General features: G+C 29.0%; 1 pseudogene across 1 annotated transcript; it reads right to left on the bottom strand.

The window, feature by feature from the left end:
* Window positions 1–1,278: 1,278 nt before the first annotated feature.
* LOC107171069 (uncharacterized) lies at window positions 1,279–2,431 on the bottom strand (annotated as a pseudogene). The gene is made up of 3 exons (XR_016189930.1): window positions 2,265–2,431; window positions 1,862–2,177; window positions 1,279–1,789 (listed from the first exon to the last, which is right to left on the bottom strand). The product of XR_016189930.1 is annotated as an uncharacterized LOC107171069 (transcript).
* Window positions 2,432–8,632: the final 6,201 nt, after the last annotated feature.

Here is an 8,632-nt window from a genome sequence, read left to right as displayed (position 1 = left end):
GATAAGTATATTTATTAATCAGTAATATTCAACAGCAATAAAGTTCACAAAGTGTTTAAGTTTATTGTTTGATTATTAGATAAATCAGCGTAGTTTTAATAAACTCTACACTTATATGAATTATACTTGCAACTTGAATAATATAAATATGTACCCTCTTTAAGGTACCATGACTCAAAATTATAAGAAGCTGGGTATTCTACCAATTAGATTTCTACATAAAAAAATTGTGATTTTTTTTAAATTGAATTTGAATACATACTTAAAATAGTTAAGAAATCATCACAGTTTATATATATTAATCAAATTTTTAAATATTGCAATGTCTCTACCTACCCATAAATTACTTTTATCTTATTTATTTATGTTTTAAATCTGTTACATAAAATTTGTGTTGATTAATAGTTATATTATTATGTAGGTATTTATGTTATGTCATCTTACTAATTAGTAATTTATACATGTTTTTAGCAAAATTTATGTTAATGTTGAAGATAGGTACTACATATAACAGTACCTATTTAGAATTCAGATATTCCATAACAACCATTAACATAATATGTATTATTTTGTATAATCGACATGTAACGTTCAGTTCATTTATTTTCTGGAAAACAGCATCAATTTTAATTTGTTTTAAATACTTACAAGTCCGTTGGCACTGGTATGCAAATTTTTGTGTAAACTCATAGATTCTGAATTGTCTTGTCTTCGAATCTCTTATACATTCAATTATTGTTTGGTTTTTTAGTAAACTTCTTTTTATTGTCATTTTTTTCAAATGTTATATGATTAAAAAAGTTTAAATAAATAAATTATAATAATTATATAGGTACCTGTCAAATAGTATAATAAATATTTTGTCAACTATTTAGGGCCTGTGTATTTCAACCCTATGACATTGTTAGATTGTTAGATGATTATGTATCATAAGCTGTTTTTTCAATTAGTTTAAGTCCTTCATATGTATATATAACGTGAAATCAAAATATGTAATTATATAAACTAACTTAAAATAAATGTATTCCATGTAATTTATTATGGTTTAATTAATAAAAAAAAAAAATAGTATTAAAACATATTTATTATGTATATCATATTATATTATAGAGTTCCTTGCAGTGATGGACTAAATGTTGAAGCTAAGTGTGGTGATACAGCCTCATTACCACTATTTCCAATGCAACCATAGTACCATACCCTATTCAAGGTATAGTTTTGCGAGCTACATCTGGCCAAACTAAGCATAAATTAAGTAAGATAAACGATATATTTTATTTAATTTTTAATTACAAAAATTACACATGGAGTCAATTCTAAGAAAGCAGAACTAATTAGAGATACAATTTTGTTATTAATGATATTTTCAAATTTATGATTATTGTAGAATTCATATATTATGAATGTTGGGTGCAACTGCTGAACATTTTTGATTAACATTTTAATTTTCTTAAGACCATTTTCCAAGTTTTGATAAGAAAAATGATCAGTTGTATTGTTGTTGGTGATAATAACAAATATAGAAGCATCTAATGTGTTATAACATAAACACTGACCAACTTCAATATCCATCTCACAGTCCTTATAGTATTGAGACTTAAAGCTGTACTTTTCATCAACTGATTGAAAATGTTTATCCCAATACACTGGTAGTGAAGTTTTACGAGAAAATAATATAATACCTATTCAATTTTTCATTTTCTCGCTTTTGAATATCTTTGATATTTTGCTTTACTTTAACAATACTTGGATGTGGAATTCTAAGTAGTTCTGATTCTTTTGACATATACTGTAAAAAAATAAAACATTAGTTTACTTTATTTCATAAAATTGCATGCTAATAAGGCTGAATTAAACTTACATGTGTAAAATGACAAATTTTGATTGTACATCCTACATTTTGAAAAATATTATGAATGATGCCTCTTATTATTGACCAGTCCAAGTTGTCTAGACCACAACCAATACGTGGGATAGCTAATTTTGTAACACCATGTTTTACAATTAAATCCCGTAGTTTGTTAATGGCAGCAGTTAAACTATTGTATGTTGGTTTACTGTTACTATATTCTTTTGTAATTAAATAATATATGAATTGATTTTTGTGTTGCAAATAAGCTACTGTGCCAACGTTTGGTTTTTGGTCCATCAGTTCACCAATTCTTCCGAAGATCCTCCTAAATCATAATTATAATTAATCAACAGATTAGCTAAAAATAAAAATTACTGTTGATATTTCATGTTTTAAATGTTTGTTCATTAACTTAAAATCTATGGCGATGCCCGCACTCATACACATATCTTTTGCTATGCAATGTCCAAGAGAATATTCTATAGGCATATCAAATAGGGATATATTAACTTCTTCAATCATATTTTTATCTCCGTCAACATCTGATTGTTCCATAGACTTTTGTGTTTTTTTAATAAGCTTTTCTACTGTAAAATTATAGAAATGTAGATTATACTTTCAAAATTTTACATGAGTCCAACAATTCAGAATTATTCAATTGTAACTCCCGTAACTTAAAGGAAATTATTGCATTTTTAGAAAATATTGAAATTCAGTATAATCTAAGAAATGTAGGTATTGAAAATGCTACCTATCTTAAATTTTTAATAATATCTTAAATTTATATTTTCTCTTTATTTTTCCCAAAACAAAATTAAATCTTTTAACTATTCTTTGCCATGGTCTAATTATGACTTAAGAAATCCAATTAAAAAAAAAAAAATACTTGCACATAAAAAGTATAAAATTTCAAATCTACAGCAAAATTAAGTATTTACATTTTCTAATTTACAAAAAAAATATAAGCAATTATATATCAACAAATTCACTATATACTAACAATTGAAGATGATATTATTATTAATATCAAATCATTTTGGAAGTATATTCAATCTTCGAGAAAAAACAAATCCTATACCTTATTTATTATACAATTTTGTGTATATTAATATTCATTTTTGGTTTTTCAGTTTGGTGTTGTATATATATTATAATTTTTATAAACTTTTAATTATATTTTCATTTCAAACATAAAATACATTTGCATGTACATATATATTATAAATTATAATATAATATTTATCTTCTTCTTCTTGTCTGTAATCGACCATTAAGATCATACATTCAAACATATATCTTGCCATTTCACTCTATCCAACGCTAAGACCTTCCAATCGGCACTTGGGTCTGTCACTTGTACGTCCTTCCTGACTTGGTCTTCCCATCTTAGTCGAGGTCGTCCCAAGGGTCTCTTTCCTTGGGGAGTCCCACATTGAACCATTCGAATTAGAGTTCCTTCCTTTCTCCATGCATGTCCTGCCCATTGGAGTCTCTTTTTTTTAATTTCTCTAATTATATCAGACATTTGGTACAACTGTTTGAGCTCCTCGTTTTTTCGAATTCTCCATTCCCCTGTGGTCTCATCTATACACGGTCCGAAGATTCGTCTTAATATTTTTCTTTCGAATATCAGTAGTCTGTTTTGATCTGATTTCCGTAATGTCCATACTTCACAACCATACATTACCACTGGCAAAGGTGGGCATTAACTAGTTAAAAAGTTAAAGTTAAGTTAAAAAGTTAATTTTTTTTAAACTTTTTAACTTAACTAGTTAGTTTGTTTTCTAATTAACTTATGAACTTAACTAGTTTAATTTACAGTTGAAATAACTTAGCTTTTATCAGTTGATTTTAAAATAAAACCAATAAGTTAAAATCATTTTGAAATTTTTCGTTTATACGTAAATATTACTTCATCAGTATAAAATAAAGATAATCCAATAATATAATAACACAAACATTTCTATACTTTTTCTTGATAACATAATTTTGAGTATAATATATTTTATTTGCAGTACAAATAAGTAATAACAATTTTAAATTTATTATCGATAAGAAAAATACAGCTGACCACCAGATTCTGAAAATCGGAAACAAAGTTCTAAAAATAACTTGAAAACTAAATTATCGTTTAAAGTAAATAGTGTATATTTATTTATAATTGATAATATTATGCTGGTCTATACTTGTAGTCTGTAGACAATAATACAATATTATGAATTATAGTGCGCATGCATCGGCCAGTCCCTTACGTTGTTCGTTGTTCGTAATCGTACTTTGTCATAATCAAATTGATTTATAATTTATAAATTAGAAACTAGAAAGACACATTAACTCTTTATGTGATTTACTTAATAATTAAAAAAAAATAGATTAACTTTTTTTAAACTGAGTTAAGTTAATTTTTTTTTCCATATTAACTTTTAACTTATCGAGTTAAATTTATAATGTGTTAACTGTTAACTTTTAACTTATCGATCTTGTGTCCTCTTAACTTAACTTAACTTGAGTTAATTATTTTCATTAACTTGCCCACCTTTGACCACTGGACGGATGAGGGTGCGATACAGTTGTATCTTGAGGTTCATCGATATCGTCCTCGCCTTTAACAAATTACTTAGACCGTAGTAACACTTATTACTGGATTGGAGTCTTGCATTTATTTCATTAAGTTCATCGTTTTTTTGTGTCATTATCGATCCCAGATATTTGAACTCCTGCACTCTCTGAAACTTGTACTGCCCGACTTCTAAAAATGGGTGATCATGATCCGCGAGCTCTCTTCTCTGCACGATCATGTATTCAGTTTTTTCAGCATTTATTTCTAAACCTATTCTTTTTGCCGTGTCTAATAGTTTTCCCGCTTGCTCCCTGAAATTTTCCTTATTTTCCGCAAGTAACACTATGTATAATATTTATCTATGTGCAGTTTATCAATAAGTTCTAATAGTACCTATGCACTATAATATACAGTAGGCAGTGGCGGACTGGCCAGGGGAGCTAGGGGGAAATATCCCACTGGTCCGGTCTAAATTGTAAAATTTAGGCCGGTCGTCGTACAATAAACTTGTAATATATTTAGTCAAGTAGTCAACTAATAAATAATAATTAATAATATATTTCTATTAGTCATTGACATGCAATCAATTTTCAACTGGTTTGTATTTAGACTTAATAAATAATTGTGGATCTATTCTTTACTCGTTTACTGTAGGTATTACTATATTTTATGAAGTATAGCTGTAGCCCTATGTATTTGAAAAATCTTGACTTTCAGACTACAGATTGAATATCTAATTATATCGTTCCCTATCAGTTATTGTCTACCTGGTACACAAATTAAAAATAATTTATTATTTTTGTTATCGATGAATATATATAATATATATATAAATATTATGTTCATAAGATAAATAAAGGAAATTGTATTTTATAAAGGTATTTATATTTTTTTAAATAGTTCTACAAGTAAAATTTACATTTATTTAAAAAAAATTATAGTAATAAAACATTCATATTATTTACAAAATCACAAATGAAATATAGTAATGATATAGTAAAATATTTAGGGCCGCTAAGCTGTACTCCCCCCTGGGCCGACAATCTCCCAGTCCGTCCATGATAGTAGGTGTAAAAATAAAAAAGTAACTTAATTTTTCTTTACATTACTATTGAGTGTAGGTAGTCTATAGCCTATAACAACATATTAACTTAATTATTAATTTAACTTTCTACATACCAGTAGCCGCTAGAGGGATATCTTCTGACACCGAACTAGTGGCCTTCCTTTGGGAGGAACTAGTCCTCTTCTTTTGGAATCTGCCTGCACTTCGATCTTCCATGGTACTGCCCCTGTGGGGAGATCGCGACCTTGATGACCCTCTTGAGATCGCGACCTTGATGACTGGGGGTAACGCCTTGACCGGACCCGACGAGGGGCAGCTGAAACATGGATTAATTAATTAATAAATAATAAAAGACTTAATTAGTCATAAAATTAACAATAAATAATATGTACTTATCACCTGGACGCCACCAGCACACATTGGCCTTGTGGCCAATTTTATGACATACATAACACTCTGTAATAAATTACGATATTAATATTTGAATCTATTTATAATATGTAAACTAAATATTAAAAAAATTAAACTTACTAAGCAAATTGGCCACTCGGCCTGGCTGGGGCTTGTTCTTTAGTAGAACTTTTTCCACCACAGCAGCAACAGTAGTTTCTAACAAGCTCTGTTGCTGCTGGGGACATTTCAACTTAGCCACACAAAATGTGCAGTTGCACAACGCATTAGATCCCATGTTCCACATCTGAAATAATTATATTAATTATAAAAACTTAGAATTAACATTGTAAAATAATAATTAATAATTAGTTTTTCTCATGATTGGAAAACCACCATAATTTTCTTATTAATGATCTACATATTACGTCTTGGAAATCACTGTCCAATCTTTTTTGAAAAAATATCTAATATTAAGAGGACGTGATACCCGCGTGTTGTCTCCGTCTTACATGTGCGTAACATGGCAAAAACTGTTTCGCGCGGTGAATAACCGAGAAGTCTACAGTTATTTTAAATTTTCACCATGAAAAAGGAGAATTTTAACTGTGTCGTAGCATTTTTATTTTTTTGGTAAGACCAATATATAACCAATATATTGAAGTTTGAAAAACTTAAAAATATATCAGATTTTTAAATATATTTAAATAAATATTAATTTTTTCTCATTAAAGATATCAAAAAAATAAAAACGCTAAGACACAGAAAATATTATCTTCTATATTGTGATAACTTTTGGTGTAAAAAATTGTCATAATTCACTTTAAAATTAAGTTATCGTAGTAGCTTAGAAATGGATGGATAGATAAAAATAATATTTTTTAAGTTTATGTTTTTTTTCAAACCCGCGGTCACGCGACTCACACGAGAGTGCTGGTAATTGGTATTACGATTTAGGGATTGGGGTACAAAACACGATTAATCGTTTTCTGTTATCGTGTTGTGATAGCCGATAGATAGTACTGATAGTAGCTATCATAAAGCAGCTATACTAAAAGTTATTTATAACTTCTGAATTGCTGCTGTGAATTGTGATTATACGACAATGACTGTTGTTGTTTACGATAAGATATAATAATCCTTGGCAGTGTAGTGCAAAATAATAATTTTATAGTATGTCGTGTATTCGCGTGTGTGATAAATTTGTTGATTTAATTTTATTGATTTAATATATTATTATATTAACTATAAATATTAAATACGTTTAGCAGGTCAATAGTATATTACTATACTACTAATAGTATATTACTATACTACTAATAGTATATTACTATACTACTAATAGTATATTTTAAAATGTTACGAAAAACAAAGTCAACAACCTTGTATACCTTTTTTAAGCCTTCGTCGCCAAAACAAACAAAAACTGGTAAGTTATATTTGAACTTATATCAGAATTAAAAATTTAAACTTCAAATTAAAATACCTGCTTACTTTTTTTTATGTTTTTGTGCTAAAAAAATCATTATTTTATCTTAATAAATCAAATGTTATAATCATTGTTCGATCGCGGAACGTTCTTTGGCCAGCTATTTATGTTTGCTCGGGGGAACACAGGTGTGGTGGAGATAAGATATCGGACAAGGAGATAAAATGTCCAGCAAAGCTTCCCTCTCCACTGCCCTGTAACTATTCGTCAGCCGATAGCCAGCCCAGCGGCCGCGAAATGTTTTTTTTTGTCTTTTTCCAACGGTCGAACCGAGCACAACGTCGTGCTCGTTCGCCGTCCTTGCGTGTTGCAATATTGCCCAACTTCGTGTGAACACGAAGTGTGATTGACGTCAACTTGTGATCGGGTTGAGTCAAGTGTTTTCCTATAACATCATCGTCGTTCTACAGCGCGGGATCATCATACGTCAACGTGTTCATTATTGCTGTCGCAATCAGGTCATATTATATACATTATACGTACATTATATTTTGTCCACTCGTGGTCAGTGGCCAACTGATTGACAACTGTCAATATTTTGTTATTTATTATTGCGACCTTAGTGTTCAATTATTCCATTTATTTAGTATTATATGTTTTATATATTTTACGACATTTGAGGTCGTTGTACACCATATTATATTATATTTATATTAATTATATTCCATGTATTAATGTCCTGGGCGCCCACCTATTATTATAGTTAATTGTCACATGTTTTTAAAATATTATCATTTAATAACTAATATATTATATACCGTGCGGTCACCGGCCGTAATATCTTTATAGTCAAATATTATATTTCTGCATTTGTGTGGGTAACCCCTCCCGCTCCCGTCCTCAATACATAACGCGAGTCGTTGCCGATAACCGCCGTAATCGTAGGATCGGCAACGGCGAAAACAATCATTTTTAATGCCTTAAATTCTGCAAATAAAATATCAATGTTACTTGGTGCAAGTTAAAAAAACAAGTATAGCTAAAAATTATTTCATTTTCATTTTAGATGTTAATGAAAAAAATCTGCTTATTAATGACACTAATGACTCTGAAATTTATTCTTTGACTTCAGGTAAGAATTATCAAATAATATTTCATTAGATTTGCATGATTTTTATTCTTATGTACTTTTGTAGATAAAATATGTGACCCATGTGATCCAGCGAATGCATTACCCAAGTATCAACTTGAAAAGAAAGAAAGAATAATGAAAGGACCCTTCTGTCCTATATTAGAAGTTTATCCTAGATCTAAGTTTGGAAACACTTTGAGAAG

The sequence above is a fragment of the Diuraphis noxia genome, unplaced genomic scaffold (assembly GCF_037042655.1).
Source record: "Diuraphis noxia isolate RWA-SAM2 unplaced genomic scaffold, SU_Dnox_SAM2 contig0001, whole genome shotgun sequence".
NCBI classification, from domain to species: Eukaryota; Metazoa; Arthropoda; class Insecta; order Hemiptera; family Aphididae; genus Diuraphis; species Diuraphis noxia.
Note: the sequence above shows the minus strand (reverse complement) of the source record. Positions and strands in the feature narration are given on the sequence as shown.